Here is a 13,650-nt window from a genome sequence, read left to right as displayed (position 1 = left end):
ATGGACCTCAGCAGTTGTTAGTGCAGCGCACGCACCTTGGTAGATATCATTGCAGTAGATGGACTTCAGCAGCTGTTAGTGCAGCGCATGCACCTTGGTAGATGTCATTGCAGTAGATGCACCTCAGCAGTTGTTAGTGCAGCGCATGCACCTCAGCAGCTGTTAGGGCAGCGCATGCACCTCAGCAGTTGTTAGTGCAGCGCACGCACCTCAGCAGCTGTTAGTGCAGCGCACGCACCTCAGCAGCTGTTAGGGCAGCGCACGCACCTCAGCAGTTGTTAGTGCAGCGCATGCACCTCAGCAGCTGTTAGGGCAGCGCACGCACCTCAGCAGTTGTTAGTGCAGCGCATGCACCTCAGCAGCTGTTAGTGCAGGGCATGCACCTCGGCAGCTGTTAGGGCAGCGCACGCACCTCAGCAGCTGTTAGGGCAGCGCATGCACCTCAGCAGTTGTTATTGCAGCGCACGCACCTCAGCAGCTGTTAGTGCAGCGCATGCACCTCAGCAGCTGTTAGGGCAGTGCATGCACCTCAGCAGCTGTTAGGGCAGTGCATGCACCTCAGCAGCTGTTAGGGCAGTGCATGCACCTCGGCAGCTGTTAGGGCAGCGCACGCACCTCAGCAGCTGTTAGGGCAGCGCATGCACCTCAGCAGTTGTTATTGCAGCGCACGCACCTCAGCAGCTGTTAGTGCAGCGCATGCACCTCAGCAGCTGTTAGGGCAGTGCATGCACCTCAGCAGCTGTTAGGGCAGTGCATGCACCTCAGCAGCTGTTAGGGCAGTGCATGCACCTCAGCAGCTGTTAGGGCAGCGCATGCACCTCAGCAGCTGTTAGGGCAGCGCATGCACCTCAGCAGTTGTTAGTGCAGCGCACGCACCTCAGCAGCTGTTAGTGCAGCGCATGCACCTCAGCAGTTGTTAGTGCAGCGCACGCACCTCAGCAGCTGTTAGTGCAGCGCACGCACCTCAGCAGTTGTTAGGGCAGCACATGCACCTCAGCAGTTGTTAGTGCAGCGCACGCACCTCAGCAGTTGCTAGTGCAGCGCATGCACCTCAGCAGTTGTTAGTGCAGCGCATGCACCTCAGCAGTTGTTAGTGCAGCGCATGCACCTCAGCAGTTGTTAGTGCAGTGCATGCACCTCAGCAGTTGTTAGTGCAGCGCACGCACCTCAGCAGTTGCTAGTGCAGCGCATGCACCTCAGTATGCTGCAAGTGCAGCGCATGCACTCCAGGTGCAGTTGTCATTGCACCCTCTGTCTACAATGATCACATCCACAGACTGCACTTCGAGAGCTCCCGTCGCTCAGGTCTGAGATGCTTGGAGGGGCTTCCTCGGCTAATGCTCTGCCATGAAAATACAATCGGGGCAGTGAACCCAGGCGGATGCTTTTTACGGATTAATTAAGCGATTGTCCCTGTGGATGGGCGGGCATCATCATATCATGGTGCCCTGCAGGTACAGTCATGAGTGACGTGTGCAGTGAGGAAGCTGGAGCATCATGGGATAGCAATGTATAAGCTGCAGGGCAGAATGCAATAAATATGGGAGTTCTTTTTATTTTAGTCGTGTTCTGGTTTGAGTGGGGAGACCTCAAATAAAGGCTTGTGTTAGTCCAAGGTTAACAAGTATTTGTTTATTCTTTTCTGCAATCAAACGTTGGAAACATCTAATAGCTGCTTTATGTGGCACTTAATTCCCCAGTTTTAAGATATCTGAGCCTTGTAAACAACCGGTGTTAATATTACTCAATTTAATGGTATTGAATTTGCTGACCTTCGAAGGATGAATGTTCAGCTGGCCTTGCAGGAGTTATCTTGCTAGTGTGACCCTCTATGATAAGCAGCAGATGCACTGGACACTCGGACGACTCCATCCTATGAGACCACCTTCATGGTCAGAGGGAGAGTCTCACACTGGCTTCTTCCCCAAGTAAACCCACTAGGGCGACTCAGTGGTGGCAGTGAGATGTCCGAAGTAGGGAATGCATGCAGGAAAACATTGCAGGGATTTACATTTCCAAACCTACTCTTTCTACTATGACAGTTACCCTAACAAAACAACCACAAGACAGCTCTTGTCTCCTGAATGTGCTGCTTGCGTTCCCGAAGAGAATAGTTGCCCTGGATGGCTTTTCATGGCCTCACAGATATGGTGTAGATTGATCACTGCAAGAATCCGGTGGATGCACACCACAGGGCTACTTGCCATCCACATCACTTCAAACCCTGCTCCACCTTCAGCCTGGCAAGCAGAATAAGATCTGAAGCAGTGAGGAAACACGTGGAACCCCAATACAGGAGCTCAGTAGACTATTGCACGTGAGAGGCACACCCACCAATAGCAGGTTTGCACAGCTTTAATGTAACTTGGGAAGTCACTTATTCAAAGTGCCAACAGTTGAAGCAAAAGTGACTGAATCCCATATGCGGTAGATTATTAGTAAGTCTCCCGGTTTTCTGTTTTTACTGATTTTTACAGATAAATATAGACAGAAAACAATGTGTTTCCTGACAGTATTTATTTTTAAAAGTGGAAAAATACTGAAAATTGTGCTTCTTGCACATGCTGCCTTTCATGAACTTCAGGCAAAACCTGGACAGATAGACAGCATGGAGAGTTAAGAAAAGTAGGATGAGATTTCCTTAAATGCACATATATGTTAACATACATTTGTAGTATAACGCTAATATGTACGTGTGGGTGTAGTATTATACTATATGTGGGTAGTTCATTTGCTAAAACGCGATAAGCATCCACGTATAAGGACATGTGTAAGAATTAAATAAATATAGAAATATACCTTTTTGCGACTCTATTTATTCTCAAAACACAAAATAAATACGGATAAATACCAATAAGAAGGCAAAAAAATAAATATGGATAAATACAGACGGAAATGTTAAAAAATATAAATACCATAAAACCTGGAGCCCTAATTATTATTAATCAATACCTAATTTGGAAAGCATCCTTCAACAAGCATTTCCCATATTGGTGAATTCAGAAAATACTGCAAAAGAGTTCCCTAAAGCCTCGGGTTCTTGCCAAATGTGAGGACATGTAAACCCCAATTACAAGTGGATTGGAATGTATTTACCATGTGGAATTCCATTATGTTCAATCATGATTCGGCTGTTATTTCTTTACCCGGATTTACCAGGTGCAGAAAGAAAGGACCTTATTTTAACAGCTGGAAAACCCAGCTGGTAAAATCACCTTGGGAATGGACTGCATTGAGCCCAGCTCTCTTCCTTGGCCCCCATCCCTTCAAGGCACACGGGGAATATGTAATGGCTGCCATGTAGTGTCCTCTCCCACGCTCTCCACAGCCTGCTCCACACCAGATCTGGGTGTCATCAGCATGCATCTGAAAATTCACCTGATGTTGCCCAGAATCTGAGGCAGAGTATGTATGCAGTCCTCAGAAACTTATTTTGTGGTTGGTGGGTCAAAAAGAGTGGATTCAGACAAAGACAGACCCCGAGATGCCTGCGCACTGTTCCAGCCTTTTCAGAAGAATTTGTTTGGTCCACCATATTGTAAGCAGCATCAAGTTCAAGGTGGGTTGAGGCAGTTTTTTGTCTTCATCATCAGAGAGAAATAGTTCTTCTCTAATGTTGGCCAATGCCGCTTTAGAGTTTAAATCTTGGCTGGTGCTCATGGAGGAGGTGGTTCCCTTCCACCTGTTCTTGAAGTTGTCCCATAACTGGGCTATCCATGGTTTGCTAGCTTCCAGTCAATTAGAACTAGATAAAAAATTTGCCAGGATCTCAATGGTTTGTCAAGACCAGTGAACGTGTCGCTGTGATGACTTTGACTTACCTGCTCGATTTGTGCCTGACAGTGATCTCCTCTGCTCAGAAGTCACCTACACTTTGAAGAGGCTGGAGATCTTGAGATTTCATGATCTCTTGATCAGGAATGGCCGGGAGATCACCTTTGCTGATATAACGCCCTCAGTTTGAGAAGACTGTATCGCTCCCTTATGGTCTGGAGTTGCACCGGTGAACTCCCACTGTTACTGGCTGTAGATTCAACAGATTCCTTGGGGTGGTGTTTGTAGTGCTGCTGAGCTCTGCTTCTAATCAGTGGGTGTGACAAGTGTTGTTTGACTCTCTTAGTCTTGGGAGCTACATGTCTATCATCATGTCCCCCTTGGTAACCAAAATAAGGAAAGGACAGGAATTCCAGAAGGAACAGAAATCCGTCCTTTCTTGGTTATCACAAAAAAGGAAGGACAAAGAACAACTGCAAACTGTGGAAGGACAACTTATCAGTAGATATCATTAAGAGAAGTAAAGGACACGGCCAAACCTCCCGGGGAACTAAAACGAGGAAACCCTTCTTCTTATGAAACTTAGGCCTGATTTAGATCTTGGTGAATGGGCTACTCCATCACAACGATGGCTATCCCATCTCATTGAAATATAAATCCCATTATATCCTATGCATTTATATTTGGCAGACGATAAATCCGTCACTGTTGTGACGGAGTAACCCATCATCCAAAATCTAAATCAGGCCCTAAATCTGGTTGTTTGCTCTTCCATTTTAAATGATTCTTTTATCAGGTCCCTTTTAATTAGGACAGGATTCCTAATCAAATCTATTTGATCCAGCCTGACCTGCTCTGCCATCTTTTTTTAATTGTTCTCATGTAGGCCCACTCTTATTATGTATGTATTCCTTTATCTAATCTACTTGATCCAGGCCTGGCCAAAACTAGTCTCCGGATGCTCCTCATATTATGCTAATATTTTATCCACGCCCTTGTTCCACTAGGACGTTACTGTTTTCTCCTTACCTTTCTACTATTCACTCTCCATCCTTACTGAGCCTTTATGCATCTTCCTGAATTGCAGTTCCAGTGAGAGACGCTTTCTCTCTTAGTGAACTATTCATTTAAGTCTCACCCTCTCCAGCCATCATCCCCTTACATGCATTTTATTCTCCTTTCTAGGCACCATGTGTCTTTGACCTGTGCCAAGGCTTATGCCCTCAATCAGACATCTAGCTCACCCCAAATCAGTCTTTTATAATAGGGTCTTCTCCACATACCTCATCCACATCAAGCAACTTCCATACTCTTCACCCTTTGCCCCGCAAAGCTTTTGGCACCATCATACACCAGACTTTCATGTATGATTGATAAACCCAAATCAGCGAATGCTCCTCACACCAATGTCTTGGCGCTTATCACCGCCAAAAAATATTGATCTTTGATACATTGCCGAATCCTTGCTCAATGATCCCTCAAGTCCCATTCTACGCACTTTAGTCCTCCAAAATAGGAGATCAGAAGGAAGGATAGACTTTCCAAACTTGTAGAGACACAGCAATCATCTTTAAAAAAAACCTCAACTGTTTACAGGTTCCAACTTTATCCTCATCTTTTAAATGCCTTAAGGGTGTGATTCAGATCAGCCCCTTCTTCATTCACTTTCTTCACATATACCGCTCACACAATCTCAAACCGACTCTGAGCAACAAATTGAGGATTATTTTACCATATCAAATGCTATCAGTGAACAACACATTTTTGGTGACTTCAGCATGGATTGGTGGAACAAACAATGCAAACTCCTCAACTTCCATAACCCAAAGCAACACTCCTCCCTCCCAACCCCCAAGAATGCCAGTGTCCTGAATCTCATCATCGCTAATCCCACTATAACTATCAAAATCGACCGAGATCGACTTAGACCATTATCCTATCATTTTTCTACTAATTCTCCCTCTACACTCCACTGTCCCCATGAACCAGCCCACCAAGGTCTGTAAGTGCTGTTTAAGGACTTCTCTTCCGAATCGCTGAAAGCTCTGACTACTCACAAACTACGTTATTCCTCCGAATGACAACACCAATACCATGGTTGACTCTTATAATACAACATCTCTCAAGGTTGCTCCTTTGAAGCTGGAGTGGCCATGATTCAGATACTCTATCATTGGTTTGCCCAGTCTTTAACACCTAATGACTCAAAATCCACCAGAGCAAAAGGGAATGGAGAGTCAATTCAGAATTCCCCTAATCCTGCTAGACCGCTCTTCCATTTCATTCACAAAAACATTTCCCCAACCATCAAATCCTACTGTGATGCCTCTCCTAATCAATGCAAAAAAGGCTAAAGAACGGTGATGGATTAAACCCAGATCTGTTGACTGGGTGTGAGTGTTTGATTGGTTCAGATGCTCCGTCCATCACCACCCCCTTTTGTACCGCTTTGTTCGCCATAAGTTGGCAGGGTATGCTCAGACGTGAGTCCCTTGCTCACTTTGCCACTGGATTCAAGCAAGCCTGGCTGATGACAGCTGGAATGCCAGAAACAGGTCCTGGGATGCTTGTTTCTGGTCCAGGGAAGACATGGCTTGGCAGTTCGGGCTGGACTGTTCCCATGAGGCACAGGGTCAGACTGATTTGCATATGGCCATGTCTGAACTGGGGTGGCGGAGTGGGCTAAAGAACGGTGATGGATTAAACCCAGATCTGTTGAATGGGTGTGAGTGTTTGATTGGTTCAGGTGCTCCGTCCATCACCACCCCCTTTTGTACCGCTTTGTTCACCATAAGTTGGCAGGGTATGCTTAGACGTGAGTCCCTTGCTCACTTTGCCACTGGATTCAAGCAAGCCTGGCTGATGATGGCTTGAATGCCAGAAACTGTTCCTAGGATGCTTGTTTCCGGTCCAGGGAAGACATGGCTTGGCAGTTCGGGCTGGAATGTTCCCATGAGGCACAGGGTCAGACTGATTTGCATATGGCCATGTTTGAACTGGGGTGGCAGAGTGGGCTAAAGAACGTTGATGGATTAAACCCAGATCTGTTGACTGGGTGTGAGTGTTTGATTGGTTCAGATGCTCCGTCCATCACACCCCCTTTTGTACCGCTATGTTCGCCATAAGTTGGCAGGGTATGCTCAGACATGAGTCCCTTGCTCACTTTGCTACTGGATTCAAGCAAGCCTGGCTGATGACGGCTGGAATCCCAGAAACCGGTCCTGGGATGCTTGTTTCCGGTCCAGGGAAGACATGGCTTGGCAGTTCGGGCTGGACTGTTCCCATGAGGCACAGGGTCAGATTGATTTGCATATGGCTATGTCTGAACTGGTGTGGCGGAGTGCGCTAAAGAACGGTGATGGATTAAACCCAGATCTGTTGACTGGGATTGGTTCAGATGCTCCGTCCATCACCACCCCCTTTTGTACCGCTTTGTTCGCCATAAGTTGGAAGGGTATGCTCAGACATGAGTCCCTTGCTCACTTTGCCACTGGATTCAAGCAAGCCTGGCTGATGACGGCTGGAATGCCAGAAACCGGTCCTGGGATGCTTGTTTCTGGTCCAGGGAAGACATGGCTTGGCAGTTCGGGCTAGGCTGTTCCCATGAGGCACAGGGTCAGATTGATTTGCATAGGGCCATGTCTGAACTGGGGTGGCGGAGTGGGCTAAAGAAGGGTGATGGATTAAACCCAGATCTGTTGACTGTGTGTGAGTGTTTGATTGATTCAGATGCTCTGTCCATCACCACCTGCTTTTGTACCGCTTTGTTCGCCATAAGTTGGCAGGGTATGCTCAGACGTGAGTTCCTTGCTCACTTTGCCACTGGATTCAAGCAAGCCTGGCTGATGACGGCTGGAATGCCACAACCCGGTCCTGGGATGCTTGTTTCCGGTCCAGGGAAGACATGGCTTGGCAGTTCGGGCTGGACTGTTCCCATGAGGCACAGGGTCAGACTGATTTGCATATGGCCATGTCTGAACTGGGGTGGCGGAGTGGGCTAAAGAACGGTGATGGATTAAACCCAGATCTGTTGACTGGGTGTGAGTGTTTGATTGGTTCAGATGCTCCGTCCATCACCACCCCCTTTTGTACCGCTTTGTTCACCATAAGTTGGCAGGGTATACTCAGACGTGAGTCCCTTGCTCACTTTGCCACTGGATTCAAGCAAGCCTGGCTGATGATGGCTGGAATGCCAGAAACCGGTCCTGGGATGCTTGTTTCCGGTCCAGGGAAAACATGGCTTGGCAGTACTGGCTGGACTGTTCCCATGAGGCACAGGGTCGGACTGATTTGCATATGGCCATGTCTGAACTGGTGTGGCGGAGTGCGCTAAAGAACGGTGATGGATTAAACCCAGATCTGTTGACTGGGTGTGAGTGTTTGATTGGTTCAGATGCTCCGTCCATCACCACCCCCTTTTGTACCGCTTTGTTCACCATAAGTTGGCAGGGTATGCTCAGACGTAAGTCCCTTGCTCACTTTGCCACTGGATTCAAGCAAGACTGGCTGATGATGGCTGGAATGCCAGAAACCGGTCCTGGGATGCTTGTTTCCGGTCCAGGGAAGACATGGCTTGGCAGTTCGGGCTGTACTGTTCCCATGAGGCACAGGGTCAGACTGATTTGCATATGGCCATGTCAGAACTGGGGTGGCGGAGTGAGCTAAAGAACGTTGATGGATTAAACCCAGATCGGTTGACTGGGTGTGTGTTTGATTGGTTCAGATGCTCCGTCCATCACCACCCCCTTTTGTACCGCTTTGTTCGCCATAAGTTGGCAGGGTATGCTCAGCCATGAGTCCCTTGCTCACTTTGCCACTGGATTCAAGCAAGCCTGGCTGATGACGGCTGGAATGCCAGAAACCGGTCCTGGGATGCTTGTTTCCGGTCCAGGGAAGACATGGCTTGGCTGTTCAGGTTGGACTGTTCCCATGAGGCACAGGGTCAGACTGATTTGCATATGGCCATGTCTGAACTGGGGTGGCGGAGTGGGCTAAAGAACGGTGATGGATTAAACCCAGATCTGTTGCCTGGGTGTGAGTGTTTGATTGGTTCAGATGCTCCGTCCATCACCACCCCCTTTTGTACTGCTTTCTCCTAATCAATGCTACATTTTCTTCGAAAATTTCTCCTTGTATTCCTTTCCAACTCCCAAGTGCCTTCCCTCTCAGATCACTATCAAACTTACAAATACACAGAATTCCGTGAGGCCTCATACATTGGACATCCTTCTCCTTACCATCAAAACCTTAAACAAACATCCTACTTCAATGATCTCCTACCTACATTTTTCAATAAGGGCTACTTTTCCTTCTCTGCTGAGGTCCGGTGCAAAATCATCAATGTATCCCTCAACCAAAGAGTCTTTCTAGACTCCTTAAAATGTAGGAAAAAAATCCCAACCCTGATCCAAATCTACCAGCAAACTACTGTCCCATTTCCAGCCTCTCCTTCTTGGACAAGACAACAGATAAATTGTGCCTCCACGCAACTTACAGAGCATAATCAATGGTAAATACCTACTAACAGCTCACCAATCGATGTTTAGAGTGCATCATGCAATCGAAACTACCTTGTTTAAAATAATTGATGACATCCATTGCTAGATGGTGGTGATTCCTGTCTCCTGTTGATCTTATCGCAGAGTCCGAAGCAATTGATCACAGTTGATTGCCTTCCCTCCTTGAACCGTGCTTTGGATTTAAGGACACTGGGGCATATTACCAACAACTAGCGATAATTATCGCTATGTTGGCTTAGCGGCAATATTTTTATCGCTGTGCTGCGGCGATTTTTATCGCTTAGGAACCTTGCTATTATCAAGGTTTATCTCCTAAGCGATAAAAATCGGCCGAAATGTATGAATAACGCTGAAAAGTCAGCGATATTCATGCATTACCGAGCTAATGCTCTTAGCCATGTTATCCACCTACCATTGGATAACATGGCTAAGAACTGCTCAGGGGCAGGTGTTCGCTTTTGGAGATATTTGCGCTTAGCGCGAATATCTCCAAAAGTTGGTAATAGGAGATAGCGATGTTAGCGACTGTTTCCAGCCGCTAACATCTTGGCACACCCACTTTGCATGTCATTAGTGATAAATTTCACTGACACGCAAAGCGGGGCCCAAGATGGTCGCTATCTCCTACTAGCTGTCACTAACTGGTGTTAGCGACAGCTAGGTAATAGGGAGATAATTTTATCTCCGCTTTCTTGGCTTTTAAAGGCAAAAAAGCAGAGATAAACCCCCTTGATAATATGCCTCACTGTTCTCAGCTGGTTCACCTCCTTTCTCTCCAATTGTTCTCAAACTGTTAAGAGGAAGGTCTCTGGTCTGACCGTGCTCCAATCATCTGTGGAGTTCCACGAGATTTGACCCTAGTCATGTCACTTTTCAACTTGTATGTGGAACCTCTCTCTGCTAGGTTCTGAGGATTAACTTTCACAGTGGTGTATATTTCTTTGAGCTGTTCCATGCTTATATTATTGTAGCGCATAGCTGGGATGTTTTTAACTTTTTCAGGATGCGAGGGGTGGGCCGATTACAAATGTTGATATCTAAAAGAGCAACTCAACAATGCCTGTGGCTGAATTGATTTATTGAAGGTACCAAGGTTGTGTTCGAAGACAAGGTCCACTGTGTGGTGGGCTTTATGATTTGAACTTTTATTATTTGAAGTCCAAGTCATTTGTATGTTACGGAGGTCCATTGCTGACTTATGGTCTGGTTTGTCGAACCACAAGTTGAAATAACCCATGATCATAATTTTCTTGGATAGAGTCTGCAGGTGAAGGACCAATTTGAGGAATACAACCAAAAATGCTCATGCTTGTTCTGTGCGTGGTGGATCATTGCAGCAAGGAATAAACTGCTGGGATTAACTGTGCGATGGGCAGCGATACAGCCAAAGGGCGGCCGAGCGACAGTGGGTAGTTTAGAGTAGGTTGGACCTGCTTATTATGAGTTAAGGAATGCGAGTTAAGGAATGCTGATGGGAAGACAAACGTGGTTACAATAAAAACGAACTATTTCAATATTTTAGTTTTAGAACATAAGCATTGTATGCATATACTTTTTTCACCCACAATGTTGTGCCAGATCCCAATTTCCACCCTTCCTGAATTTTATGAAGATTTAAATTTTTCTTGAAATTCCTCCAAACAAAACTTTTTCCTATATTTATGGTTTTACCAGGATACATTTTTCAGCAAACTGTCTAGTTGCTAAACCGGAAAGTGTCAAAAACTGTTTTCTGCTGAAACCAAATATGTGTCAATGTTTTCTTCTGATTTTACCATATAAATAATAGGCTTCTGTTGAAGGTTTCTCCCAACTTCACCCAATGAGAAACAGCTCAACTGAAAGCAGTTGTGCTTGTACAGTTTCTCTCAACTTTGCCACAGCGAAAATAGTTTCTTGTAGAAACTGAGGGGCATATTATCAACACGCAACAATATTTATTGCTAAACACGCATAACACGTTTTTTGCTATCGCCGGCTATCGCTGTATTTTATCGCCATGATAGCGCTGTATTAACAACACTTTGCGCATTGGCGACTTAAAATCCAGTGATAGCGGCAAAATGCTTGAATATCGCTTGGAAATCCAGCGATATAAACTCACCAATGGCGAAATTCTTGTTGATACGCCCTGGTGGACTCAGCCTGACAATTCACCATCCATTGGCAGGATGGCTAAGTCAGGTTTTCTTCAGGGGTTAAAATCCGGTGCAAAACGCAGTTAGCGCAGCTTTTGTGATCGCCTGACCCGCCACGATAATAGGGCGATGTTGTTTTTTTGACGGAATCCATACAGATTGGGTTGAGAACGCCTACTTTGCATGTCATTTGCGATGTATATCGCTGACATGCAAAGTAGGGTTAAAAAGGCACCTGACTCATGGAAACTCGCGCTAAAGCGTGATCGCGACTCCTTGTAAATAGTGAGTTGTAAAAATCGCCGCATAGTGCCAGAAAAACTGCGATTTTGCTCTTGATAACATGTCCCAAAGGGAGTGCCGAAGATCTGTCTCACGTTAATTGAAACTGGATGGTCTAAATAATTTTCTTTAAACTTTTTTTTTTTTTTAGAACCTCTACATTAGACAGAGTATTTCAAACATAAATACAATTTATAACTGCAGGACGCTGATTTTGATCTTTATTTAATTACCCTACATTTCTAGAAGGTTTGGTGAGCCCCAGTAACCGTAATCCCTGGACCCCAGCAGTGAGGGACTCATTAGAGATCACAGAACCGCACGCTGTGGGCGCAAGAGATGTTGTTCACTGAGTTTATTTAAGAAAGTAATGGGGACACTTCTGGCTGGATTGAATGAATGCATGAATGAATGAATGAATGAATGAATGAGAAAACTTCTACAGCCCGCGACTACTCAAGGGTATCTCAGCGCTATAACACAGTAGGTACAAACAGCCTTAATCTCAAGAAGATACTGATTTTCAAGAACTCACCAAGAAAACATAGGGGCCGATTCACAGAACTAACTTAAGACAAAATCCTAAACTTACTACTTTTGGTATTCACAGAAGACATTTAGTAGTAGTAAAGTTAGGATTTTGTCTTAAGATTGACTTAAGACAAACTTAGGACAAACTTAAGACAGACTTAGGACAGAGTTAAGACAGACTTAAGACAGACTTAAGACAAACTTAAGACAGACTTAAGACAAATTTAAGACAAAGTCCTAACTTAAATCTGTCTTAAGGCTGTTTTAAGTCTGTTTTAAGTCTGTCTTAAGTTTGTCCTAAGTTTGTCTTAAGACAGAGTTAAGACAGAATTAAGACAGACTTAAGACAAACTTAAGACAAAATCCTAACTTAAGTCTGTCTTAAGGCTGTTTTAAGTCTGTTTTAAGTCTGTCTTAAGTTTGTCTAAAGTTTGTCTTAAGACAGAGTTAAGACAGACTTAAGACAAACTTAAGACAAAATCCTAACTTAAGTCTGTCTTAAGGCTGTTTTAAGTCTGTTTTAAGTCTGTCTTAAGTTTGTCTTAAGTTTGTCTTAAGACAGACTTAAGACAGACTTAAGACAAACTTAAGACAAAATCCTAACTTAAGTTTGTCTTAAGGCTGTTTTAAGTCTGTTTTAAGTCTGTCTTAAGTTTGTCTTAAGTTTGTCTTAAGACAGACTTAAGACAAACTTAAGACAAAATCCTAACTTAAGTTTGTCTTAAGGCTGTTTTAAGTCTGTTTTAAGTCTGTCTTAAGTTTGTCTTAAGTTTGTCTTAAGACAGAGTTAAGACAGACTTAAGACAGACTTAAGACAAACTTAAGACAGACTTAAGACAAACTTAAGACAAAATCCTAACTTAAGTCTGTCTTAAGGCTGTTTTAAGTCTGTTTTAAGTCTGTCTTAAGTTTGTCTTAAGTTTGTCTTAAGTCTGTCTTAAGTCTGTCTTAGGTTTGTCTTAAGTCAAACTTAAGACAAAATCCTAACTTTACTACTACTAAATGCCTTCTGTAATTACCAAAAGTAGTTAGTTTAGGATTTTGTCTTAAGTTAGTTCTGTGAATCGGGCCCATACATATTATGTGTTACCTTCTTACCAAAAAACAGGGATGCAACCTTATTTAACCGATTCCTTGCTCCCTTAGTTTGAAATCTGCTCAAAGCCAAGGTTTTGTTTCATTCCCATTGGTGAGTGCAGGATAAATTGAGCATCTTTCCCAGTAAGACTAGTTCTTGTAGATTGTGTGGCTGTAAAGAAGAACCTATTTCACCTCTGATTTGTTTATGTCCTGAAGGGTTAGAGCAGGGCAGAGGGCTTCTACACCCTTACGATATGAAATATGCTTTCATTTTGATGTGATGCTTTTTTGTACAAAACTGACATTTAATGTATAGTTGCAAGGTT

This window comes from Lissotriton helveticus, chromosome 9 (assembly GCF_964261635.1).
Source record: "Lissotriton helveticus chromosome 9, aLisHel1.1, whole genome shotgun sequence".
Lineage (NCBI taxonomy): Eukaryota > Metazoa > Chordata > Amphibia > Caudata > Salamandridae > Lissotriton > Lissotriton helveticus.
Note: the sequence above shows the minus strand (reverse complement) of the source record.